At 56.5% G+C, this 26,923-nt stretch overlaps 1 protein-coding gene and 1 long non-coding RNA gene across 5 annotated transcripts in view; one reads left to right on the top strand and one right to left on the bottom strand.

The window, feature by feature from the left end:
• The window catches only part of PAFAH1B2 (platelet activating factor acetylhydrolase 1b catalytic subunit 2), a 457,510-nt gene that overhangs the window by 270,639 nt on the left and 159,948 nt on the right, over window positions 1–26,923 (top strand). The gene's annotated exons all lie outside the window — the stretch shown is intronic.
• LOC136111398 (uncharacterized) lies at window positions 1,604–25,817 on the bottom strand. 4 transcript variants are annotated; one of them, XR_010652751.2, is made up of 4 exons: window positions 25,570–25,817; window positions 18,598–18,849; window positions 4,584–4,691; window positions 1,604–1,986 (listed from the first exon to the last, which is right to left on the bottom strand). It is a non-coding gene; the product is annotated as an uncharacterized lncRNA (long non-coding RNA). The 4 variants fall into 4 exon arrangements; XR_011735655.1 differs by having other exon boundaries at window positions 1,604–3,261; window positions 18,618–18,849; XR_011735654.1 differs by having other exon boundaries at window positions 18,618–18,849.

Below are 26,923 nucleotides of genomic sequence, written 5' to 3'. Positions count from 1 at the left end.
ACATCCCCAGGCAGTCGATGAGGTTGCAACAAGGATAAATCACAGCAGAAGTGCATACTCAGAAGATCTGAGAGGAAGAGGGAGAAACTTCTGCCCCCCACCATTACTCCTGTTTGCTTATAAAGCAGCTGGGATCGCTTTGGCATTAAACAAACACTGTGATTGCCCGGATGTCTCATCACCACCCCAAGAGCCCGGGGAGAGCTGCAGGACGAGGGTCTGGAGCCGGCACGGGGCTGGCAGGGCTGGCAGAGCCGCGGTGTTAACCCAGCATCTGCATCTTTGGCCAGCAGGCGCATGGCAGGGAGCGCCACGGTGGATGCACGAGCCTGGCCTGGATGCTTTTCAAGTGGAGATTAACCGCCGAGTAGGTGCTTTTTATTTAAGACGCCATATGTCTCTTCCCTCTAAATAACTCCTCCATCAGATACCGCTGTGATTCCCAGCCTGCCTTCCAGACATGATGGCAAATGCTTCGCAAAGCCGTGTTAGACCAGGGATGGAGCACGCTGTGACGGCTCCTCCTGCCCGTCCCCATGCGTACGTCAGCCCCACGCTCGGGCAGCCGGGGCCGGGGCAGGAGCCACCTCCCCGTTTCTGGGGGCGGACGCCGTTTCTGGGCAGAGCGGCTCTGACTCCACTGACTCATTCGACTGCGCTGCAAATCCTCTTCTCCACCTGCAAAGTGGGGAGAGCAACACTGTCCTTTTCCCCCCGCTGGGAGCTCCAATATATCAGGGATTGGGAGGCACTTAATACTATGTAAATGGCAGACGTATCAGCTGTGCCTCAGATAAATGAATTTCACTTAGATTGATGGGCATGAAGCACTTCCAAAATTAGGCCTATTCTTCTTAAATCAAACAGTTTCCCCAAGCCAGTTCAGCTCCATTGACGGAGGGGAAGTCATCAAGCTGCGATTCATCACCGGGTTCAGGCACAGCCCGTCCGTGCCCGACCCACCGCGTGGCCCCTCCGTGACGATGAGGAGCATGAGCCTTCATCTGTGCCTGTGGGGTGGCCAGGACTGGGTCCCCAAAGCCAGGACGGGCTGCTAGGGGGACTCAAACCATGTTGGGGGGCTCACCGGAGCCACAGGGGGGTCCACAGGCTGGAGCTTCTCCTCTCCTCCCTGTCGGAGCCCCAGCACCTCCTGTCAACGAGCATCCGTCTGGTGTTTATGTGCCGAGGAGCTCAGCTCCCTCCAACTTCTTAACTGCAGATAATCAACAAAGCTGGGCAAATAATTTAGCGCGTATAATTTATTCTATGAATTTTGATTCTTTGCCCGCAAGCAGCTTGTGCTTCTCACAGAGGTATTGGCCCTGCCCAATTATGCAGGGGAGCTGCCGCCTTGGCCTGTAGCTGGCTCAGGCGCTGGCAGCGAGCCCTCCACACCCTCCACACGGCAACGCTGCCGCCTGCTCGCTCGGAACGGCTGCGCTCACGGCCTGGGAGCACTCTCGGCACGGAGGGCACGTCCTGCGGGCAGAGCGCCGTGAGCAGGAACCTCCCCGCTCGTCCCGTCCCGTCCCGTCCCGTCCCGTCCCGTCCCGTCCCGTCCCGTCCCGTCCCCGCGCAGACCTGAGCACGGGGAGGGTGGGTACACCCGGTCAGCTGAGAAATCGCCTAAATGTGGTCACGTCCTCCCCGCATTTGTGCCAAAGCGCCCCGCGCCGTCAGGAGATGGGACCTGGGACTGCAACATCCAGCAGCGCTCGGTGCCTGACGAGCGCGGAACAGCGGACGCAGCCTCTCATCAGCAGTTCTCCCGAGGTGGGACTCGATGTGTTTGTGACAATAATGTTGTACCCACGTGTGACTGCACGCCAGCACTGGCTGGGGACGCGTATCTCGGGTTTCCATGGCGGGCGGGGGCGTTGAAGCGCTCTCAGTCGCCGATGCCCTCCGTCCCCTTGCTGTATCAGCTCACACCATCATCTCGTCGTCTGCGGGAAGAGCTATGGCCCTTCCAGTTAAGTGTGCCTGCCAAGAAAAACGGTGATGTTTTTCCCTCCACCTACCTTCAGATATCTGATTAATATATCTGATTAATTCAATGCAAGGAATTACACTTGCTTTTTTTTTTTTCAAAAAGCCGAACACAGAAGCACTGATGCAGGCAAACAGCGCGGCTGCTGGAGCTGCCCTGCGACCGAGACAGCCTTAAAATGCGGTTTAGGCTGACTTGGCATGCCAGCTTTTAGGAGCTAAATGGAGAAGAGAACTAATCCTAGGTCTTAATGAATAACGTTCAAATCCAACTTTCATTTCCAAATGCGTCCATACATTGGAGAATGAGTCACAAGGTGCTTGTTGTGCAGGGGAAGAATAGACAAGCTGGGAAGGGTGTTTTTATGTGTTTGTGAATCATTGTATATGATATTTTCCTCCGCTGTGCCTCTCTGTCCCAGCAGTTTTCTGCAGTGAAATCCATTTGGCCGGACTGGAAATGTAGGCACTTTATAGAAAATCTTTAATAGCGCTAGCACAAATGGATGGCTCTTATTTCCTTCTGCAAAGTGGCGATTTGCAAAACCACTGCCAACAAATATTTACCCCACTTCCCCAGGAGGCATTAACTGAGGAGTGATGGAGCAGCCTCAGCAGCGGGCACGGCCACCCGGCGTGGGGTGCAGAACGCACGGGGACCCGCTGGGGAGGCGCGTGGAGCCGGACGCAGCGCCGCGCGGAGCGTGATCCGCTCCAGCTCCCGCCGGCCGCAGCCGTTTCCACCGCGCTCGTCTGGCTGGACTTTCTCGTGTTTAATTAGTTGAGGCAGCTGCTTCCGCGCTGCAAAGGGCCCTTTGGGTTCGTCTGGTTCGGAGCGCAGGCTTCTCCTGCTGGCAGGCGGATCCCAGCCGGTCCCAGCTGCAGATCCCACCGTGTCCCACCACGCGGGACTGTCTGCCTGTCTGTCTGTCCATCTGCCTTTCCTTTGGTGTTCTGGGCCTTGTCCTGCTCTGCATGCCTGCGTTTGCATTCCAGTTCTCTGTAGCACGTGGATTTATCGTTTTAATGACATCGCCCATTTCTCTTCAGTATGTTCCTTTGTGTCCCTGGTCCCTCCTCTACACTTCCTGGCTGCAGGTCTGGGAGGCTCCGTGCGGAAGGGCCGCGGTCCCTTTGTCCCAGGGTGGCAGCGTGACACGGTCCCTGGGCGCCATGAGGACAGAGGCGGCTGCAGGACAGTCCCTCGGTTCCCGGGAGCGGGGATTGCAGCCCGAGGATGGCTCGTGGAGACACTTGTGAGGAGTTTGCCTGTGGAAAAGGGCAGGGTGCCTCAAATGTCAGGTGTCAGCAAAGCCTTTCTGTGTCCCAGGGCCGGGTCCCCTCGCCAGCTTCAAGTGACAGAAAAGGACCCCGCGCGGCTCCATTCACACCAGATGCCATCTCCTGCCTTTAAAGGTCAGAGAAGTTTGCCTGAAAAGAGACACGGGAACTTTCTTCCCATCATTCTAATAGCTCCTTTTTCTCCCGGGCAATAAATTTTTAATTGCTCTTCTTTTTCCATATCACCTTTCAAACGGATTTGCTTTTTCATTGAAAGTCAGAGATAGGAGAACACTTTAACGTTTTCAATTTTCAGACCCCAGCAAGCCTATCGCTCCTGACATAAACAAACAAAGCCCCAACATGTTTAATGAAACAGTTTTGGTTTTCAAAATGAACGTTTTTGTTTTGATCAAAAAGCCATTTGTAGCTCCAATCCTGAAGACATTTTCCCAAAACCCATTTAATCCGGCTCTAAGCAGCTCTTTGCAGAGAGAGGTGCGACGCGGGCTTGCTGAGCAGTGGGATTTGCTCCCTGCTCATCAGCGCTGCCAGACGCGGGCCCGGGGCTGGGGGGACGCTGCGGGGCTCGAGGGAGCGGGGTGCTGGGCCAGCTCAGTCCTCCCATAACAGGGCAGAACAGAGCCTGGCACACAGTGCCCAGCCAACAAGAACGTGCCTTTTCCCTCCGTTTCCCTTCTCCGGTTGCTGGGGAGCAGAACTTGACCATTTTTCCCTTGCATGCCACGGTCAGCGCATGGCTGACCCAGGCAGGGATGGGGCTGGCACGTCTACCACGGGGCTGCAGTCGACAGCCCTCGTCTTTGTGAGCTAAAAATTCATTTCTAGCAGTCACCGGCTGCAAAACTGCTGTCCACGCAGTTGTTCTGCCAGCAAGCTCGTTAGCAGAGACATTCATTGAGAGCGAGCGCACGGAGAGATGAACTGAGCCATCCGGGCGCTACCGGCTGCGGCTCCGGGGCAGAGAGACGGCTCCGCACCCACGCACGCTCCTGCGGCCCTGCAGCCGACCACGGCCGGCCCTCCAGTCACACACAAAGCGGCAGAGCAGAGCAGAGCAAAGCAAAGCTCAGGAGCTGAGCCCTGCGAGGAGGCGCATCCACCCCCTCTCCTGTCCCCAGCATCCCCCGGGGACCGGCCACGTTATCCGCACTCACTGCCACACCTCGCCGGTCCCCACAGCCCCTGTCCCCAGTGCTCACTCACCCAGAGGACAGCCATCACCCTTCCCGTCACCCATCCCGTCACCCATCCCATCGCCCACCCCACCGCCCACCCCAGCTCCTCACCGGCAGCACGCTGCGCTCCAAGGTGGTGCCCGAGGCTGGGTGCTCCGTCACTGCAGGGCTACACCTGGTAGTGACTCCTCCAGGTCGCTTACACCTCAAAGCACCTCACTACAAGCAAGAAAATAAAGAACATTGAAGCCGAGTGGAAGCAAAGCTGAGGGGGTTTGGAGATGTGACTGAGGGAAGAGATGAAGGAGGTTAACATACAGCCTCGGAAAAGAGGAAAGGGGCAGAGGGGAGATGTGGAGAATAGAAGAGGGCTAGACAAATAACAGTAATAACTGCAATAATGTTAGTTATAAATTACTCACTCAAGGGCTCAGAGGGACCCAAATAGACAATTAAAACACAATAACAATAAACAATAATAATTAAAGCCTCATAAAACAGATCATAGGAAAAGGAAGAAAAATGTTCTAAAGCTGATGAAATCCTGCAAAGGGCATGAGATAAAGGCAAGGGGGAAAGCTCATCTGAGGTGAACTGAAAACGCATCCCAGGCAGTGATGGGTTTCTGCCGGGTTGGTTGGCTGTGTCACCTTGTCCCCAGCCCCATCGGCTGGGCTGGGGGATGACACCTCCGAGGAGGACGGGGAAGACAAGCGCGAGCTCCCGCGCTCCCCGCGCGCTTGTGCGCGTACGTGCGCTCAGATCCTGCCCGCGTGTTCTGCGGAGACCGGCGGCGCAGATCAGGGGAGCCAAAACTGCAGCACGACTGCAGCACAGAGCGCCTCTGACAAGTTACACCAATTAGGTACCGGTTGTTTGTCACATCTGTTAGCTCGTCAGCCCGCGTCTCAGGCAGGAGGCGGCGTGCGGAGCGACGGCGGCGGGGGAGCGGGAGCACTGGCGGTGCGCAGGGCGCCGGCTGCCAGCTCCCCCCGCCCCGGGACGAGGCTCCATCAACATGCAGCATGGCAACGGGGTCTCTCTGCGCTTTGACACGTATTATATGTTGGAATAACTCCGAGGGATTTCTGCACAGTACAATAATGAGCGTGCCCGGTAATAGCCGGCTCTAGGAGAGGAGACAAAGCCGGAGTTGCTGCACCTGCGGTTTAATAGTTGGAGAATTGTGATCTTAGAAAAGCGGTTTGCCCTAATGACATTCTCCGCACAGAGAAAGCCTCTGGCCTCGTTTGAGCCGGCGGCGGGGGATGTTTGCAGGCAGAGGGCTCTCAGAAAGGACACGTTTTCTGATGGCGAGAAGGTCACCAGCCCAAGCGGCACAGAAACGTCCCTGCCCTCCGCCCGGCTGGGCCGAGCCTGGGAGGGGGAGGCCGAGAAAACGCTTCCCTGGGGGCACCGAGTCCTCTGCCCCCTCCTTGCCGACCAGAGCTCTGCCACCGTTCCCCTGCGCAGACCGTGCGGCTGCCCGGGAGGCAGGACCAGGAGCAGAGCGCGACGGAGCCGCAGGCGATGGAGGTGCAGGCACAGATGTTCCCAGAGACACCCGCCCGCCGTGCCCCCCAGGGCAAACACACCCATCGCTGTCGGGGTTTAATTTCCTTGCCGCAGAGGAGCAGCCACACGTCTTGGCTACAAAGAACCTTTAGAGACTTTGGGAAGCAATTCCAATGCTTCCTACAGGCGCGGGGAGGTAAAGAATGCTTTCCAGGAGCGCTGGGCAGCAGGGAAAGTTCCATTTTTGCAGCATGGCGCATCCTCCATTCACCGAGTTTTCTGCTCCGGCATCACCCCCCTGCCCCCCCAGTTTTATTTCCTAGAGGCTGAGTCACTCTCAGCATTTTCCTGCGGCTTCTCTCTGATGAAGCACTTAGGGATGAGAAGCAAAACCAGGCTGAAGTCAAGCAAAGCCCTTGCCATGAGACTGACGAGCAATAAATAGCTCTGCCCAGCTGTTCTTAGCCCTAAGATGCAGAACAAGCAGCAGCTCCAGGCAGTTTCCTTGTCTTTTGGGGTTTCCCCTGCCCCCCATCTCTTTTCTCCCATTTGTCCCCCTGATGAAGCTGCAGGTGGAAGGTTCGGGTGAAAGGTTCCAGCAGATGGGAATTCAGAAACCGCCGATGCCAGGCACATCATCTCCCTCTCCTCGCGAGGGGAGCGGGGACGCAGGAGCTTTGCAGGGGGTTCGGCTCCTGCGTTCGCTGCTGGCGACGGTTCCGTGCCAGCTAATTGCATCCAGCTTATCTCCGGAGCAAAGAAAAGGCTGCTGTAAGTCGCGTTCCTATTGGAAGCGGCGTTGCGGATGCAGAGCCGCACGCCCGCCTCGCAGCCTTTGTCCCGGCTCCGAAACGGCAGAGGCGCCAGCACAAAAAATAAATGGTATTGTATTTAAATATTCCTTAAGTCATTTTAATGTATTTAAGTCTTAATTCATCTTCTCAAAATTCCTTTTCGCCGCACTAATGTGACATGTTTGACAGAAAGATGAATGACATTATTAAAGAGCCGCTCTGGCAAATTTCAGTAATACAATCTGCCTTTCCCCTCTGCTGCTCCCCTTCCCAGGCACACGGACCGTTTGCGTCCCACACCCTCACGGGTGATTCCCGGGGGTCTGGAAGGGGCGCCTGGATCCCTCCTGTGCCCATAATTTACCCTCGCGTGCCCATGGGACGGCATGGGAAGACCTGGCCAGACCCTGCCCCTGCTTCCACAGCAGCCCCACGCAGGCACCTTCTGCATTCACGCCCTCCTTCCCCATCCCGTCCTGATTTATCCTTTCCAGCATGCCAGAGAAGTCACATACATTAATCATCCTGGCTTTACATTGTGTCCCCTAAACCACTGCTCACGCAGGGAGCCATTTGCCACCAGCCCCTCTCTGCTGGATGCAACAGCCCGGTTGGGATGAGCTTCGTGCCCCATTGTCTCCATCCATCCCCACCAACGCAACCGCTCCGACACAGACACAGAGATCGAGCCAGAAATGGGCTGTGCCACACGTGCAAGGACCAGGATCTGCGCTGGGACGTGCAGCTCGGGAGCAGCGTGCGCTGGTCCTCAGCCTACGGGGACACGGCTTAAACACCGGAAAAGTCGAACTGAAATTGCTAAGAGAAACTCCCAGGTTGGGATTTGAAGAGAGGACTCAGAACGGAGCTGTTGGCGCTTTGGGAGCTGGAGGACAAGCAGGAACTTTGCAGCCGAGCTGGGGACAGCAGCACGTCCTCCGGGTCCTGCCCTGGCCCTGCCGGTCGGGGTGCCGGGGGTATTGCGGATGAGGAGAGGAAAATTGCACCAGCAAGCATCTGGACTCGGCTCAGCGTCGTTTCTGGGAGCAGATGTTGTCCCCTTCGCGAGCCGAAATCGCTGTGACCGTTTCGCCACCTCTCCACTCTCCCTGCCGGATCCACACCCCGTCCCTGTGTGCCAGCCCCCCCTTCCAGCAGGGACCTCCACACGTGCGAGGGGGTCGGGCTGTGGAGGGCACGGACACAACCGCCCCCCGAGGGTCTCGGCACTGTGAAAATCCAACCAGAGAGCAAACCCCAACCGGAGGGCGGGCTCCGTGTGCGGTGGCTGCACCGGGACCACGCTGGGAAGGACGCAGGCAGAACATCACCCCCTCTGCAGCAGCATCTCGCTGGCAACAAAGAGGAGATCTCCTGCTCTCCGGCTGTTTAGACTCTCCAAAGCTTCACTGATCTACCTAGATTAGGCCTCAACAAGCTGAATTTCTGCTCCAGGTAGCACAGCTGCTCCTCGCTGAATAAAACATGCTGTTCATGCTGCTGCGCCTCGAAGATGAGCTCCGAGAATTCTTTCATTTCTCCTCCTATTCAAGCACGTGCTTATTTTTTTGGCAGATGCCTGCAAAGAGGGCCCCTGCTTGCTGTTCCTTTCGGTTATTTTGTGCAGGGAACGATGTTCCTGTTTCCATCAGCCTCCCGCACAGGGACGGTGTCACCGCCGGCCCCGCGTCCCCAGGCTGCTCTGCTCAAATTGCTGCCACACAGCTCCCAGGTCCGGGCTGAGCCAACAGCAGAGACAAGGCCAAGCTCAAGGTTCGTTTTCTGCCTGTAGCTCCAATTCTGCTTGAGCTTCTGTGCAACAAACTACTTGACGGGGACGTTTGTACGGCTGCAGACCATTTAAACTGCTATTCATTTCCATGCCTGTTGTTCCCATTTAAAAATTATCTACCAGACAGCTAGAGGAATTTTCCGCCTGTTACGTTTGGGTCCAAGCTGTCCGCTCAGAGCCTCCCGACTTGCCATTTTCATTTACTTCCAGGGAATATGGCCAGAATGGATTGTTTCTGCTTTGTGCTGAAGTTTTTAAGTAATAGAAAAGCCGCAATCAAGTAATGAGGGCGCAGTGCAGCCGTGGCGAGACCAGCAGGCGCTGCAGTGTCCGGACAGGACGGCGTTCGCGTGTGGAGCACCGGCGCCCACGGCTGCGTCTGCACACGCGCCCGGCGCCCACGGCTGCGTCTGCACACGCGCCCGGCCCGGGCCAGCACGACCCCGTCGTCCCAAGCACCGAGGGGCTCAGACCCTCGGCAGCACCGCAGTGACAGCCTGAGCAGAAACACACGGAGATCCGAGCTGGGCGCCTGCTCCCGCAGCAGCACAGCAGATCAGTGCAGCCTGCCACGTCCCGCTAGAAACAGAAAGCTGCAGAACCCTGTAATTTAGGAAGCTGGATCAGGTACTCATGCCTTTTGCATAATCCAAGAGATAGTGGTTTTCAGGCTGAGTTTTCCTTTCCCCTTTGCTTGCTTTGCTTCTCTTCCCTTCTGGTTGACATGGTTACAGAATCCCGCGGATGGGGTAGCAAGACACGACACACGCGTTCACGTAGACTCACAAATCCGCCGATCGCTCCTGGAGAAGCGTGAAAAGCACACTGCCGGGAGAGAATTCAGCTGCTCTGTCTTCTTGCATGTCTCTCCCCCTTTCTTATTTCCACGGAGGTATCTGCACGTGGCTCCCCTCCCTGCAGCTCTGTGACCATCACTGCCCTTTCCCCACCCAAACCACCCCTAACGCTCTGCCTGTGCCATCAGTCCATGCGCCGCGACCCGCTGTATGGCGGAGGAGACCCGGCTCCGGGCGGGGAAACAACCGGCGGTGGGAGCGAGCACGCACAAAAAATAGACGGAGGCAGAATTGTTCCCAAATTGAATGTTTTTCACAGCTCTTCGGAGCAGTGTCTGCAGTACTTTAAGATTATTCTCTCCCCGGGGGCCTCATAAAAGCTGTAAATACTCAGAATAGCTTTCAAGGCTAGCCTTATGACAGTTCAGTTCTCAGGAAAATATATGCTAATGTGCATCGCCGTCATTACCCGGAGACCTCGCCGCAGACGCTTTGTGTCTACGAAGAAAAGATTTCTGATTGCTGGTGTTTTGCTAAAAGTTAAATACATCCCAGCTTTGGAGCTCGCTGGGAGCATTTTGAAGCAGCAAATGCCTGGTCGTGGGTCCTGTCCGCCATCTCCCAGCTTGGGGATTTGTTTAAAGACCATGGATCGCGTTTTCCGGGAGGTTTCCGTAGCAGGAGGAGCGGGTTCTGCAGCCCGTGCACACGTGGGCTCCTCGCTCCGTTTCCCGGGGAGTTTTGTACCTTGTCATCAGCACTGACACGCAACAAAATGGAAACAAGGCTATTTAAAGGTTCCCGTACAGTCTGGTGCCTAAAAAAACCCATGCTGGAGTGTAAATGTCAATGGGCCTATGACTGTAACGTAGGCACACACTAAGCTGTTTTACTTAATTGAGGCTGAAGGCACTGAAAGGGAAAAAGGAAATAAATCCGGGAGCCGTGCAATGGAGGCAGTTTACAGCTATCTCAGTACAGTGGGTTCTGCAGCAATCTAATTACTACATCCTGGGGAAAACAAAGGTGCTGAGCTTGTACGGAACCCCAGTTCCTGCAGGAGGCACCGTTGGGGTCACCTCTCCGGCACCGTCCTGCTCCAGGGCTACCATGTCACTCACGAGCTCCAAATCAGCCCCGAAATTCCTCTGTCCTGTCCTTCCCGAGTGTCCTTTGCTTTCAAACCGTGTTTATCGCGCGTGATTGATACTTGACATTCCGCTGTACCAGGAACAGGCGCCGCACCGCTCCGCTGGGACGCCACCGCATCCATCAGCGCCAGGCGTGCCAGCGCGGCACGAGGGAGGCGCCGGGCCCGCGGGGAGGGAAGGGTTCCGCTGGGGCAGCGCCCGTCCCCCTGCCCTTCGCTGCCCGGCTCCGCCGCGCTCCTGCATGCCCAGGATGCGGTTGGGATCCCAGGGCTCCCCCAAACCTGACCACGAGCAGACGCGGGTCAGAGCGAGTCACAGCTCCTCTGGCACCGCGCGCTCCCAGAGCAAACCAGCCCTGCTCCTTCCTCCCAGAGCAAACCAGCCCTGCGCCTTCCTCCCAGAGCAAACCAGCCCTGCTCCTTCCTCCCAGAGCAAACCAGCCCTGCTCCTTCCTCCCAGAGCAAACCAGCCCTGCGCCTTCCTCCCAGAGCAAACCAGCCCTTCGCGCTCCTCCCAAAGCAAACCAGCCCTGCTCCTTCCTCCCAGAGCAAACCAGCCCTGCTCCTTCCTCCCAGAGCAAACCAGCCCTGTGCCTTCCTCCCAGAGCAAACCAGCCCTGCTCCTTCCTCCCAAAGCAAACCAGCCCTGCTCCTTCCTCCCAGAGCAAACCAGCCCTGTGCCTCCCTCCCAAAGCAAACCAGCCCTGCTCCTTCCTCCCAAAGCAAACCAGCCCTGCTCCTTCCTCCCAAAGCAAACCAGCCCTGTGCCTTCCTCCCAAAGCAAACCAGCCCTGTGCCTTCCTCCCAAAGCAAACCAGCCCTGCTCCTTCCTCCCAGAGCAAACCAGCCCTGTGCCTTCCTCCCAAAGCAAACCAGCCCTGCTCCTTCCTCCCAGAGCAAACCAGCCCTGTGCCTTCCTCCCAAAGCAAACCAGCCCTGCGCCTTCCTCCCAAAGCAAACCAGCCCTGTGCCTTCCTCCCAGAGCAAACCAGCCCTGTGCCTTCCTCCCAAAGCAAACCAGCCCTGCTCCTTCCTCCCAAAGCAAACCAGCCCTGTGCCTCCCTCCCAAAGCAAACCAGCCCTGCTCCTTCCTCCCAAAGCAAACCAGCCCTGTGCCTCCCTCCCAAAGCAAACCAGCCCTGTGCCTTCCTCCCAAAGCAAACCAGCCCTGTGCCTCCCTCCCAAAGCAAACCAGCCCTGCTCCTTCCTCCCAAAGCAAACCAGCCCTGTGCCTCCCTCCCAAAGCAAACCAGCCCTGCTCCTTCCTCCCAAAGCAAACCAGCCCTGCTCCTTCCTCCCAGAGCAAACCAGCCCTGCTCCTTCCTCCCAGAGCAAACCAGCCCTGCTCCTTCCTCCCAAAGCAAACCAGCCCTGCTCCTTCCTCCCAAAGCAAACCAGCCCTGCTCCTTCCTCCCAAAGCAAACCAGCCCTGTGCCTTCCTCCCAAAGCAAACCAGCCCTGTGCCTCCCTCCCAAAGCAAACCAGCCCTGCTCCTTCCTCCCAAAGCAAACCAGCCCTGTGCCTTCCTCCCAAAGCAAACCAGCCCTGTGCCTCCCTCCCAAAGCAAACCAGCCCTGTGCCTTCCTCCCAAAGCAAACCAGCCCTGTGCCTTCCTCCCAAAGCAAACCAGCCCTTCGCGCTCCTCCCAAGCACCGAGAGTCACTTGTGCTGAAGAGCCGCGTCTAACCGATATGAGATGCGTCAGCCGAGACTCGCGGCCGGCTCTGCCGGGCCTGTGCGGAATCAGGGCAACGCTCTGGAAGCAGTGGAATTACTCTTGACACCGGGATTATATCTCTGCCAAAGGCATCAATATTCTGTTAAAGATATGTGATAATATAACACTAATTACCAATTGAGGGGCCATTAAGGGGAGCCTGCAAACAGCGGTTCGATCTCGCCTTTCAGATTAAAAACACCGCAATGATTTCCTGTTCCTCATCCTTGATTTCTGTTTTTTCTGCCCGTGCATAATGCAGCAACGCGAGTTGCCAGCGAATGCCTGGCAGGTTGCTGCCTTCACCTGCCGCCCCAGGGCAAGGGCAGGAAGGAGATAGCGATGGCTACGGGCTGAGACCAGCACAGGGAGGGTCCCCTCGCGCCTGCGTTCGGCCGCGTGCCCCGGGACACTGTCAGGAGCGGCCGTGCCTTCGCAGGAGGGGAAAACACGAGTGCGGTGAGATGGGCACGAGGAACCGCAAGGCTCAGGCGTTTCTGGGACAAGAACGAGCCGCTCATGGCCCTGCAAGGCTTCTGGGCGTAAAGATGTTTGTCTCATTTTAAGGATTTCTTTTTTGCCTTTATTTTTCCCTGAGGCCCCGGAGCGCAGCCGGCCCACCAGAGCGGCCCCGAGGTCAATGAAACTGAAATAGAGAGTGTAAACTCTGAAGAACCTCGTGCTCCAGGGGTAAATCTGACCCTGCCATCAAGCCGCAGAGCCCAAAGCTGCAGAAGCTCTTGCAGGACGTGACAGACCCGACCGGACTCCTGGGGCATCACCGCACGGCAGCAGACACAACCCCGCCTGCAGCTCAGCTACCAGCACCAAAACCGGGAACTTTACAGCCAAAGAGGGAGCACCTTCCCGCAGAGAAACCGAGGATCAGGCTCTGCCTCCCGCTCCCAGCTGATGCCAATGGCACGAGGTGGCTCAGAGCTCCAGGAGGGCAGCGTCGGGGATGGGACGTTCGATGCACGCCTGATAGAGGAGCGAGCGGGAGCAGCCACGGGGAGGAGCCGCATCGCCGGCGCTGCCATCGCCTCCCGGGGCCCGGGAACTCCCCGAACATTTGTTTTGCCGCGTACCGCGGCGCCTGCCAGCCATGCATTATCTTAATGAGACACAATAATATTCTATCAGTTCTACAAGCTATAGATTGAAGCCACAAAGAGAAATCGTCTGAACCTCCATATGATTAATCTTGTCAAAACATGTTCGTTTAATCCCTTACAAATGAAAGGAAGATGTGTTTAAAATGTCATCCTTGGGGTCTGGGAGCCAGGTTCCTATAAATCAGTCAACCCAGGCAAACCGTATCATTTAGGAGCCGTTTGACAGCAGACGTGCTGAAAACACGTTTAAACTACGCACACCAGGTTTACATCATCTCAGACGTAAGAGCTGCACGCATTTTCTCCCGTTCCACCTTCCTGTGCCCAAGCGCACGCGGAGGATCCCGGGGAGGAGACGGATGGGGCGCTGCGAGGGACGCACACGACCCACGGTGAAGCAAACGCCAGGCCAAGCATGTAAGAAATGTCCAGTGATACCTTATTCCGGGGGGAAATCAGCACCTGTACCAGCACAACCAGCACCTGGCGCATCCCCAAAAACCATGAGCGACGGTTGGGAAAACACAGACACCCTCGCTTACAGCAGGTTCATTGCTCCCCAGCACCACATGCACAAGAAAAGAAGGCATCTGGGACCATGTTCTGCAATGCCTGTGGAAAGGATGGACGCCACCACCCGGTCATGGACCTGGGCCCAAGCAGGAGCGTCGGCATGATGCTCCTTGAGCTTCCCTTGAGCTGCAAGACATCCGCCCAAAGGGGCTCCACCGGTCCCCCAGCTGCACCCCAAACCCGCTCCTTGGCAGCCCGGCCCTTTCTGGGTGAACACCCCCGTGCCCGCTTAACACCAAAGATGTTTGACACATATGACAATGGACGGGGATTGGTTGGGTTCTTGATTGGTTCTGAAGGTGCTCGTATTTAAAACAATTTGTTAGGCTCCCCGTGATTTACTGCCATGCTGGAAAATGGGGCTGGGTATTGATTCTTTGCCTTTTCTATTGCAAATGGGTGTAATGTTTTATAGTATGTCAGAATAATAGCAGCGGGCACTTTATCAATGTCAAATGTTAAAAATGATCAGGTATTGTGATGTAGGAGATTAAATATGAAAGCTTGATGGGTATATAAAAGTAAAATGGCAATAATAAAGGGATTTTTATGTTCAACTCCTTGCTTTCCCAAATCTACCTGGGGAGCTATTAGAACCAATTGTGCCGATCAGTGACATATCACCATGGGTTAAAGGACAGGAAAGCGCTGGGTTTAACTCCCAGGGTCTTTGTGCATTGTTGGGCTGTCGCGGGGGCCGGGGGTTGAGCCCTGCCCTCCCTGGCACCGCTCTGCAGAGCTCCACGTCCCCACGAGCTGTGTGCAGCTGCCAAGCCCCGGGCTGGGACACGGGACGTCATCTGCACAGAGCCAGCAGCCTCGGGCACAACAGCTGGGGGTTTGGTGCAGTGAGATAAGGGCTCCAGGACTGCAAAGCCAGAGGGGTCGGGCTGCCCGCGCCCCTGGCTGCCATCAGCCCAACCCAGAGCAGAAACCCCTCGTTATTCCCACACTGCTGTAACCCAGACAAGCAAATTAATTGCAGAGTCACTTAATGTATTGATTGAAAAGGCCGAGACGCAATAAGTAATGCAAAGTGTTCAGCTAGGACAAGCCCCAGGATGTGCTGAGAGCAGCTCCATTGCCTTTTGGCTCTCGCTAAAACGCTTGGCAAGATGCGAGGTACATCTAGGCAGGTTTTTTAGCTCGAAAAGGGCAGACTTTTCCGTGAGGATATCTTCAAGAGTAACTGGGCCTTACACTTTAACAACCTGTAGCACAAGCATCTGTCAAACCCCTCTGTTGTCCAGCGAGCGAGCTGCTGTCAGCTGCTGGAACAGCTGCAGGCAATGCAGGCGCAGAGAAGCTGTTCCAGGAGCAGAACAAACACGAGGTGGAAACCCGGAGAGGAGCGCGGGGCCAGCAAGCCCCAGGGAGCCCACAGCTCCGTGCCCAACACCACACTCACCTCCCGGGCTCGCTGTGTCTCCATCACCCGCTCCAGAGAACGTGTGGCTGCTGTATCACCAACGGCCTGCTCTCAAACCCTGCCACGACTCATCTTTCCTCTCTCCAGCACACAAACCTCCCCCAGAGCCCTGCACACCCCCCAGCACCGGCCTTTTTGTAGCCCTGGCAGCCCCTCATTGCTGCAGATCCCCTCCCAGCACGCAGCTGTGCTCCTGCAGCACCAAGGCTGCCTCAACCCCTCCCGCCAGCCCCGCTCCCCTGTTCCCCGTCACCCAGCAAACCGAAGGGCAGGTACATCCGAGAAAGTGCTGATCATAAGAGAAATATATAATAGATAGAAATATACAAAAAATGAAATAAACAAGAAGCAGTCAGTCCCAAAAAACCCCCAGAAAGTGAGAAAAGCTCATTAAAATTATGTATAACGTAATTACGTTTATTTAAGAAGGTATTCCAACATCAAACAGCGCATTTTGATGACGCAAAAACCGCAATTACTTTTGCACCAACCTAACAATGGGGCTGCTCAGGGTCCTGATTGTCTGGACCAGTGAAAATGAAGAATTCTCTGTAGTGGAAAATCTCCACACCGGAGCTGTTGTTTGCTCCATAGCTGTTGTTTGCTCTGGAGTTGTTTGCTCCATAGCTGTTGTTTGCTCCATAGCCATTGTTTGCTCTGGAGTTGTTTGCTCCATAGCTGTTGTTTGCTCTGGAGTTGTTTGCTCTGGAGCTGTTGTTTGCTCCATAGCTGTTGTTTGCTCTGGAGCTGTTGTTTGCTCCATAGCTGTTGTTTGCTCTGGAGTTGTTTGCTCCATAGCTGTTGTTTGCTCCATAGCTGTTGTTTGCTCTGGAGCTGTTGTTTGTTCCATAGCTGTCGTTCACTCCGGAGCCAGCGCGGGGCACGGGCAGCATGGGCAGCGAACACGAGACACGGTGGCGAGGCAGCCGCTGCGCCGTGGGCCTGGTGGCAGCCAGCAGCGGCGGGGACGGGGCGGCGCACACACCGGTTTGTGGTGGAATGACAGGGTCTGGGCTGGAAGCGAAGGGGAAGCTCCAGGACACGCTCCCGAGCGCATCGTCCCGGCGCCCGCGGGGAAGCAGCTGCTGCGGCTGATCCGGCCCCCCGCGAGTCCCCCGCACGCTCGCACCTCCGGACAACAACCACACAGAGCAGGGACAGCTTCCCAACCCCATCGGTGGAGACGACTTGCACTAACACCCAGGAATACTCTCACCGATACTGTGGTACAAAGGAAGAGCAAAAAAAAAAACCCCAATAATTCTTGAAGCCTGGACTCCAATTAATTTTTTTTGAGTTGTCGTAAGCAAGAGGAAAAAAAATGCACAGGCAGGACAAATGTTCTCCTAATTACCAAAACACTTTATTAACCAGCGCTAATTAAAGCATTTCTTGGAGTCTGACAAATGTCTGGAATTACTCAATTTAGAAGTTAGTTTTGACTTCGGTAATTTAGACAAGGTTGGAAAGTTACGGCGGGCGGGGGGAGGGGGAATAGCTTTCAACTGAGGTTTTCTTATTAAAGCTGACAGCAATAATTAGTTCCTTGCCACTAATGGGGCAGCCCCCGGCGGGAAGTTTGCCGAGATGGATGGCTTGGGCACGCGCCAGCAGGAGCGGGCGGGAGCCGCGGGCCGGGCTGGCCGGTTGGCCCCGTGCGGCACCCACCTGCGGCCAACGCGGGTCACGCTCCGCAGCCCGGGCTGCGCCGAGCGGCGGCGCCTCGGTTCACGGCAGAGGCAGCGGTGGGTTCGGAACCGCAGCCCTGGATGTGCTGGGAATCGGCGCCCGGCGCGGTGCCGCCCGGTGGGTGACGAGCCCCTCGCTCCGAGCAGAGGTAACGCACGTTAAAAACTCCTTCCCTTCGCTTCCAGACAATAATCGACCGCATTTCTACAGGGCCCCTGTGAAAAGCGTTGGGACTGAACGCAAAGCCAGAGAAGAGGTTGAACGCCGAACAGTTACCACGGGCTTTAGCAGCTGTTTCCCATCAATCCCCAGCGCTGGAGGCGACCGACTACAGCTCTTCCGAAAAGTAGGTTTCTAGTTTCCACAGGCACAGAAAAAGCCCCGAACATGAGAAACTAATGAGCTCCGCAGATTCAGAAATCGGAAAGCAAAGAAAGAGGATTCAGATTTTCTTTTCATCTTGGTGTTTTTTGAGCTTGACACATAATTTTGGATGCTTAGGTTGTCAATACCTTTTGTTTCTCATCCTTCCTATAAACTGCAAATGATCCAATTACAGAGTAAAAGGAACAGAAAGGGGGGAAAGCAAGAGAAATGCAGTAATCTAGGGGAGAAAGAGAGTACCTGAGCTGAAAAGCTCATGCTTTTTCAATGGGAAATGCAGCACAGCACAGACAAACTATGGGTATTCGCGGTTAGAGACGAGCGGCGGCCAAGGGTCAACCAAGGGTTCAGGTCCAGCCTTGGCCTGGTCCCCCGTCCTTCCCTGGGGCCGATGCCCAGGGGGGATCACGAGTGGCACGATGGGGACCCCCTGAGCCCCCATGGAACGGCACCGACCACACCAGTTCTGTGCTGCTGGGATGGAACCCTGGAGTCACACACAATTCCCGTGGTGTAAAACCAGAGACGCTCTCTGCAGCCTGACCAGGGAAGGTCTATTGTCCCTTTCTGGTTTTTGGGTTATTTTTTGCAAGTGCAGGAGCCACGAGAGCGGTGCCACGGTCTGCGGGAGGAGAGCGGTGCCATGGAGGAGAGCGGTGCCATGGAGGAGAGCGGTGCCATGGAGGAGAGCGGTGCCATGGAGGAGAGCGGTGCCTTGGGCTGCGGGAGGCGCTGGCGCAGCTGGTGGGAGAGGTTACCCGGGCAGCCCTGACAGCTCCGCCAACACCGCGGCGGCTGCAGAACCGACACGGAAAGGCATCGCTTAAAGACAGGGCTCAGTGTCTGAGCAGCGTAATGAGCTGTTTCACATCGCCCGACCTTGTAGCAGCCATCACGGCTTCCCGAAGGGCTCAGGCTGCCGGCTCTGACGTCTGTCGCGCTGCCGAGCTCAGCGCCTTGTCTCTGTGAGCTGTGCGGCAGCAACAGGGTCTCCCGAATGGCTACATCTCCCAACACCCCAAAACCTCTCACCCCAAACGTTGCCACGGAGCCAAACACCCCCATCCCGCCCATCACCTCCCTGCCTGTGCACTGTGGCAACGGCTTCGCCAGGCACAGCATCATCATCCTCTCACCATCATCATCCTCTCACCATCATCATCCTCTCACCATCATCATCCTCTCCGCACCTTCTTTCCTCCGGAGACAAAGGAGCTGGGCAGGTTTTAGCAGCGGGCTCGGGGGCTCGCAGGGCTCTGGGCAGACAGGTACCCAAGCGAGGGGGCATTTCCCGTGGCGGGTCCCAGGGTGACACAGCACGTGGCGCTTTGCTCCCCGGGTCAGTTACAGGTGGCTGCTCCGGGGAAGCCCCAGGTCCCCATTCCTCTCTCTGCTGGAAGCGGCTCCGCCGGCCTCGGCGCCCTGGAAACACCAGAAAGGGAACTTAGCAGCGGAAAACCCATCGTCTCTCAAAGCTTTGAAGGGAACGTGGAGAAGAATAGAAAGGGGTATTGAGATCTCTCTTTTTTCCCAAACTCAAAAAAAAGCTTTTAAGGTAAATAGCTCACAATGTCTATTTGAGTCATTCTTCGCCAGCAATAAATGTGTCACCCTAAAGTGCTTGATTTAGAAATAAAAAAAGTGTTTTCTTTGTAGCGCTCCACATTACATTGAGGCTGGAAGCAAAGTTCCCCTCCTCTTGACGGACCCCCCCCCTCAATACATTCATATATTCTCTTATCATCTGATCTAGGTTATAAAAATGTAAAAAAAACAGACACACATCTGGCTGTGGCACCTGTCCGACAGTCCCGTCCAACAGTCCCGTCCAACAGTCCCGTCCAACAGTCCCATCCGACATTCCCGTCCGACAGTCCCGTCCGATAGTCCTGTCCAACATTCCCATCCGACAGTCCCGTCCGACAGTCCCGTCCGACAGTCCCGTCCAACAGTCCCGTCCAACAGTCCCGTCCGACATCCCCTCCGTGCCCGGTTTCACTGCTTTACGGCTGCCTGGCCTCGCTTCATTGGAGAATTTCTCCCTTCAAATGAGTTTCCTGGTTTATGTTAGAAATTTTCCTTTAGACAAACCTGGTAATTTTTCAAGCTAAAATGTCTGTGTTTTGAGTACTTAGGAAGTTTAAGGATCCGACTGATGGGGACATAAATCTGAGTTTATTCACACTGGAGTCCCTGTGTCTAACTGAGCCTTGGAAAAAAATTAGAGACGAGACAGAGCCAGGCACTTTTTTACTTGTTTTACAGTAGAAGAAAAACCCCAACAGCCAAGTGTCAATCAGTGAGTAACTCGTTACTGCCTGCTCACACGCCAGGCCCTTACGTGCTAATGCCGGGGAAGGCGGCGCTGGTGCTTCCTCGAGCATGCACGAGTTCACCAGAAAACGAAGAGAGCGCTGATGTGGTTCCCCCACTGCGCACTGTGCCGGGGCCACCTGCTACCCAGGGCTGGCAGGGGGCGATCGTCCCTTCAGCTCCCCCTGCGTCCCCCAAACCCATCCTCGTGCCCCCAAACTCATCCTCCCAACCCATCCTCATCCTCCCAAATCCATCTTCATCCTCCTAAAACCATCCTCTTCCCCTCAAACCCATCCTCACCCCCCAACCCATCTTCATCCTCCCTCAGCTCCCCCTGCATCCTCCCAACCCATCTTCATCCTCCCCTCAGCTCCCCCTGCATCCCCCCAATCGCCTCCTCATCCTCCCAAACCCATCTTCATCCTCCTAAACCCATCCTCTTCTCCTCAAACCCCTCCTTATCCTCTCTCAGCTCCCCCTGCATCCTCCCAACCCATCCTCATGCTCCCTGTGGCTCCCACTGACGTCGAGCTCTTGTAACGCAAGATCACGTACTGAACACAAGCAGGACACGTCCTATTGTTCGGTGATAAAGAGAAGGGGAAAAAAGAAAGATCAAAAGAGGCAGGGAGTTAAAAGACCAAAGTTATTTCTCAGATAGAGCAGGGAAGAAAAGCCCCTCCAGCCCTACGGTGGGGTCAAGCGCCGTGCCAAGGTGTGGGCGCAGGCTGCTGTGAGCAGCAGGTGACATCGCCAGGGAACCCGCAATGTCCCCCACGGGTTCCTGTGTCCCCCTGCAAAGTGGCCCTAGGAGAGGGCGGCTGGGGGCTCTCGCAGCTCAGTCCCAGCACAGACTCAGCTTTCGGGTTTCGTCCAACCGCCTAATTAAATTTTCAGAGCGCTTACTGCTCAGGATCCAACACAAACAGCTGCAGAAGCCAGAGAGGAGGCAGGGGAAGGACGGCGGGGGGGAGGGAGGGAGAAACCTAAAATAAATACATTAATTAAACAAATAAATAGGGAAAGAAATAACCGAGGGAAAATAAAAGCCAAGCACGGCAGCGCCGGCTGCCCGCGCGCTCATTAGCAGCGGGAGCGCAGGGAAGTGTCTCGCTGTCTGGGGCTGTCATCCTTCATCCTGACGAGCACTTAGGGAGTCGCGACCCCTTTCAGCATCTCCATACAGACAATCAGCCCCGCGCATCGGTCACTGCCGCGCTCGCCACATCTCCGCCTCGGCACGGGGAGCTGCCGAAAGAGGGATATTATATCCCGGGAAACGGGGAGGGCAGCAGGCTGCTGCCCACGCCAGAACGGGCAGGGAGGAGCAGGCAATGCGAGCAAGAGCTGCCCGGCCTCACCGCGGGCGATGCCGCAGCCAGGGGAACCCCCAGCCCCTCACCCCGGGAGGAGGAAGCAGCACATCTATGTGTGCAGATGCCCACATGTGTGCTCAAGCTGTCAGCAAACGATGATTTCAGCTGGGTTTAAAGGGAAAAAAACCCAGTGTCGCCTACTGAGAAGGGGCCCGGGAGCAGCTTGTGGTGAGGCCAAGAGCTGGGACCGCAGCAGCAGAGGAGGGTTCGCAGGGCAGGGGGGTTCACGGCACGCTAGGCTGTCGGTGCTCGGCAGCCGGGGGCTCTCGCTGCTCCCCGCAGCACCGCTCGTTACCTCTCTGCCTCAGCTCCCCACGTGGTTTATTAAGCCAGGGAAGTGTGGTGAGCGCCGGCGCGGAGCCCGAGGTGACAGCCCCGGCGCGGCACCGCCAGCTCCCGCCCCGCTGCTGTTTGCTGTGCCCGGCGCTGGCAGCAGCCGTCGCGTCCCGGTAAGAGGGAGGACACGGCCACACGCGCTGTGCCAGCCAGGGAAAACCAGGGGCTGAAGAGCCTCTCCTTGCTAATTAACACCAACACTTGATGACTCGGTGGCGCAACGCTTGCCAAAGCAGGGGATGCTGTCCAGGACCTCGGGTCTTGCTGCCATCGCCTTGTCAAGCAAACAGGTGCAGCCCGGGCAGTGTGCTCACGATGGGAGCGTTTCCCATGTTGTTCCTTCCCGATCACCCCCAGCTCGACCGGTCGTGGTTCCCACTGCAGACAGCCCGCCCCATGCCAACGCCAGCACCGCGTGGTGCCAGCGCGCATCCCTCCTGCGTTATCGCGACAGAGCACGCAGCAGCATCGCCCCCGCTCCGCTGAGGCCGCAGCTCCGAGCGCTCCACAACCCGCTGGATTTCCTTGGCAAACATCGCCCGTTGCCGGGAACTCGTGTTCCGCTGGGCTGTTTGCTCCTCGTCAACACGGAGGAAATGTGGCCTGTGCTGTTACACCGCCAGAGCAAACAGTGTGGAGCGGCTTAAGCAAAAAAAAGCAAACACATCTTTCAGTGCAATGTGGAGGTTGAAAAAAAGAGAAACAAAAAACCCCCACAAGAACAGAAAGAGCCAGAGTCGTATCAGTCAGGAAGGTGCTGGCACCGCCTGCTCCCGGCTCCCCACAGCTCCCACTGAGCCTCGGGGCATCGGGCCCCTTTTGGGGACCCCTGACCCATGTGCTGCCCGGGGTCAGAGCCTGTGGGCACGGCCGCCCCCGAGCCACCCCAAGGCTTTGGAGCCGCTATGGGTCAGGCATTTAAGTTTTATTTATTTATTTCCCTAATTGTACTTAGCAGAGATTGAATCTCCGTTCCAGTTCCTCCTGATTCCATAAAGGGGCATCAGTTACACCGTAAGCCCAATTTATTCTTTTCTATGTATTCATTAAAGCCCAGTTAGTCCCTGCATTATTTAATGGAATTGATGATGTAATTAAGCTACAGGCAGACATTAACAACCAGAACCGCCAGGGAGGTTTAGGCTCTTTTACTACTCTGTTCCCGGTGTTATACAGCTTCTAATTTCATCACAGTGACTCTAACCGGTTGGTTCAAAGCGACACCCTGTGCATACGGAATCGCCAGAGCGCGCTCCAGAGTGGCCCTGGGCGCAATGCTGCGCTGGTGCCATCCTGTGCTGCTGCCATCCTGCGCTGCTGTGCCACCCCCAGTGCCCCCGCAGCACCGTGTGCCCGGCGACGTGCTGCAGGACGGCACTGTGCTCGCTTTGCTTTGCTCCATGCCCTCTACCCATCCAATGCAGAGTACAAGTTCCTTGAGAGTACCTTCTAATACAAACCCCCTTACGCTGGCTCCTCCTGAATTAGTCCCAACTTACACCAACAGAGACAAGAGCAGCTCCAGCCCCCTTGCACCTTTTCAAGTGCGATGCACAAGCCTCAGGTTTCATAACGTGGCAATAATTATCAGATTTCATTGCTGGGGGCTGGAAGAAGAGGAAAATTCAGGGCAGCTCGCAGGTTACTCCAGGATCCCCAGATGGGCAATGTAATTTAGACGCCAAGTTTCCCACGGAAAGGGCTCCTGCTGCAGCACCCGCGGCTCGAGCCGCCCGTGTGCCGCGTCCCGCTCCTTGCCCTCACAGCTCTGGGGCCGAGGAGGAATTCCCCTTTCAGATCACATTAACGGGAGTCGTAGTTGTCTTTTCTTGCTCTCTCAAGACATCCCTTGCTGTCACCAGGGCCCAGGGTCAATGCTTTCCTGTCTCCCACTCTCCCACCCGTCCATTACGCTGCTCTTTTTCAATAGATCTGAAGTTTGCAATGGGCACCGCGAGATGTTCCGTGGCCTCTGGTAAACGAAGGTTTTCTGAACTGTTGTGTGGATGCCTGAGGTCATGGAGGGCTCTATCCTGCCGCCGCACTCCCTCCGAGATGCAAAGCAAAGGGGAAAAGGGGTCTTTGCTGCACATGTAACGGCTTGGTGGTTGTGGGTTTGTTTGCTTGGGTTTGGTTTGGTTTGGTTTTTACCTTCAGCTGAGAACTTGCAGGTTTGATGCCTTTTCTCTTTAATATTTAGTTTACTCCTTACCGCGCTATTACTGGAGGACGACCCTACAGCCACGGGTTTCCCAGGTAACCAAACTGCTGCTCCTGCACCACTTTTAAATGAGCTGCCTTTTAATTCTGGCGTTTGCCAGTCTGAGCCGGGCTTTCCCGGGGGAAGAGCCGCAGCCCGGGCAGGGGCGCCGGGGGCCGGTCCATCGCCGTTCAGCGCGGTGGGGAAGGAAAGATCATGCAGGTGGACCAGATGAAGAGTGTTAATGGTTCTGAAGAGAAGACTTGGTTCGCGGGTCTGGCTGAGGAAGTGGATTTCTTCAAAGCAGAACAAACCCCGGGGTCAGCACAAGAAAGCACCAGCCGAGCAAACGGTACCTTGTCCTTTCCAGGCAGCCGCGGGCCCGCTCCTCCTGCTCTGCAAAGATCCACCGCCAGCTTTCTCCCTTCTCATTTCTCCCTTTCAAGGGACAGTGGGTTTCCCGTATTCAGCATCTGCAGCCCTGCTCCGCACGTTTCCCAGTGATGCTGAGCCCTGGGCTTCCCGGGGATCTGTCCCATTTTCTGCTTTCTGCTCCAGCAGAGCTGGTGAGCGCTGGTGCCCGGGAGGGATGCGCTGAGCTCTCTGCCCAGAGCAGCTCTGCCACCCGTGCCGCGCCACGCGGGCTCCTTCCTGCTCCACCTGCGGGTGGGTGCAGGAGGGATGCGCTGAGCTCTCTGCCCAGAGCAGCTCTGCCACCCGCGCCGCGCCACGCGGGCTCCTTCCTGCTCCACCTGCGGGTGGGTACAGGAGGGATGGGCTGAGCTCCCTGCCCAGAGCAGCTCTGCCACCCGCGCCGCGCCACGCGGGCTCCTTCCTGCTCCACCTGCGGGTGGGTACAGGAGGGATGCGCTGAGCTCTCTGCCCAGAGCAGCTCTGCCACCCGCGCCGCGCCACGCGGGCTCCTTCCTGCTCCACCTGCGGGTGGGTGCGAGAGGCTCTGAGCACCGCGGCGTCACCGCGCTCCGCCAGCCGCGGCAGCTCCGGGTGCAGCAGCGGGTCACACCGGGCGCTGCGTTGGCGGTGCCGGGATGCAGGGACGGAGGCACCGGCCTTGCAGGATGCAGACTGGATCTGCGGGCAGCCCCGCACAGCCCCGTGCTGCTGTTTGGGGTGGCAAGAGGCGTTCTGCCACTGATAACACACAAGGCATCCTTCACCGCCACCACCGGTTCCACCCCGCGCAGGAGCCTGCCAGCACCCCCCTTCTTGTGAGCCTAACAAACCTCTGCTAAAAAGAAAGGCCATTAATAATTACGCACAACGAAGAAAACAAACCAACCCTCTCTCTTTCCCTCTTTTCACGAGCCTTAAAAAAAAAATAAGTTTTGTAACTGAAAAGCTTTCTACTTTGGAGACAGCACCAACACTCCAGAGAAGCCCCAACAGCTCTGGCGAGTGGAGATGAAGCGAAGGACGTGTCAGACGGTGCCGACCGGGGTGCCAGGGCCGGACCTCCGAGCCGGGGGTCACACCAACGCCACCGCTGACACCAGGGAACTATCGCCAAGGCACTAATTGGATTGAAAGGAGGCGGCAGGTGGACAGAAACAAAGCAGGAAAATGGCTTTGGAACAAACCTCGTTAGGAGCAGAAGTCTGGGCAAGCAAGAGGAGCAGGTCCTGGGCCCAGGAGAGGGGGCAGAACCCAGTACCACCGGGCAGTGCCCACGGGACAGTGACAGGACAGACAAGATTCGGTAAAGATCCCGAGAGCCAGAGCGGGCTCAGCACCCCGGTGCTCTGCTGCTCCTCCCGCCCCGTCCGCACCTCCAGTTTAAATTATCCGGCGGGGTAACACCGTCTGTCACAAAGCTGACGCTGGCCTCTGCCTCCCAAATTGGCTCAGGGCAATCAGCAGGAAGGAAGGATCAGACTAAATAATAAACCTGCTTACCTGCTCATTAATTTAGTCTTTTTTCTTCCCCTCTCCTAGCCTTGTGGTTTCTATAACTGTAGGATAACTAGAGAGCAGCAAAGTCCTAGATGAAAGGGAGCATAGGTCTGGAAGCGCCAAGATTAAAGGAGAGTTTTTAGGATTAGTCTTTGATTTCTTTTTTCTATCCTGGGTCTGTGGCGCCAATTCCTGCTCCTCCCCGCGCAATCCCGGCTGCAGCCGAGGGCTCTGCAGCGAGTCCAAGCGGTTTTGCCGAGGCCAGGGCAGCAGCGGCGCTTCCGCAGCAGCCTGGGCGGCCACAGCCCATCCCGCCCCGTTTCCCGTCCCCACGCCGGGGCTGGGAGCCAAGCACCACCAATTAACGAGCTGTTATTTAGCCAACATCCCTGGAGTGTTTCCAAAGCCGGCGCCAAAACAAATAAACAAACCCGGAAATTCACTTGAATTTCCTCACTGAGAAAATATAAACCATTTCCTTGCTAAGGAAAACCTCCAGAGGAGCCCCTGGGAGGCTGGAGCAGCACGGCTCAGCACGGCTCAGCACGGCTCGGGGTGGCTCATCACAGCCTGGCACAACAGCATCATCAGCATCATCATCATCCTCCTCCTCCTCTCTGCCCGCCCTCCCCCAGGGCCAGCCCGCTCCCCTACCTGGGTGCAGGTGGTGCCAAGTGGGTGCCAGTGCCTGTGCCGCTGCCCCCAGTGTCCCCCGGCCAGGGCAGCAGTGTCACCTCTGCCTCCCGCGAGAAGCCCTGCGCCACGAGTCTGGGAGCGAAAAGGTTCATTTCTCAAGCAGTTTTACCTCTCCCTGGCTCGGTAAACAAAGGAGGGGGAAGAGCCCGAGAAGACCGAGCTCCTAAATTAATCAGCAGAGTTTTCTCGCTAATGCCCTTTATGTTTTACATAATAATATAAAGCTTTATTCAGAGACAACAGCCTCCTACATCAAAGATCCTTCTCTCCTGTGGTGAACTTTCGCGCCCTTCTCCTTGCAATTAATGCAGAAAGATCTAAATAAAGTTAGGGAGAGCAGCTTGCAGGTGACATCTCGAGCGCTGGCTCCGTCACAAAGCGGCTTTGCTGGCTGCTGCTGCCCGCAGGGACCCGCTCGGCTGCCGTCGAGCGCCGTGCGCGGGTGAAGGGGAACGCGGGAGCAGCGCGGTGATGGGGCTGCTGTGCTCTTCATCCTCCGAGCTGGCAGCAGCGCCCGGGAGGCGGCTCGGAGAAGGAACAGCTTTAATTTGATTCTACAATCTCAAAGCCCCTGCCTGGAAAGCTTTGCATCGTGCACTGTGCAAATACAGCAGGACCGGAGCCGGTGCCCTTGGTTATGCTGCCCAGGCCTGCGCGAACT

This window comes from Patagioenas fasciata, chromosome 24, assembly GCF_037038585.1.
Source record: "Patagioenas fasciata isolate bPatFas1 chromosome 24, bPatFas1.hap1, whole genome shotgun sequence".
NCBI classification, from domain to species: domain Eukaryota; kingdom Metazoa; phylum Chordata; class Aves; order Columbiformes; family Columbidae; genus Patagioenas; species Patagioenas fasciata.
This window is presented reverse-complemented; position numbering and strand designations above follow the sequence as displayed.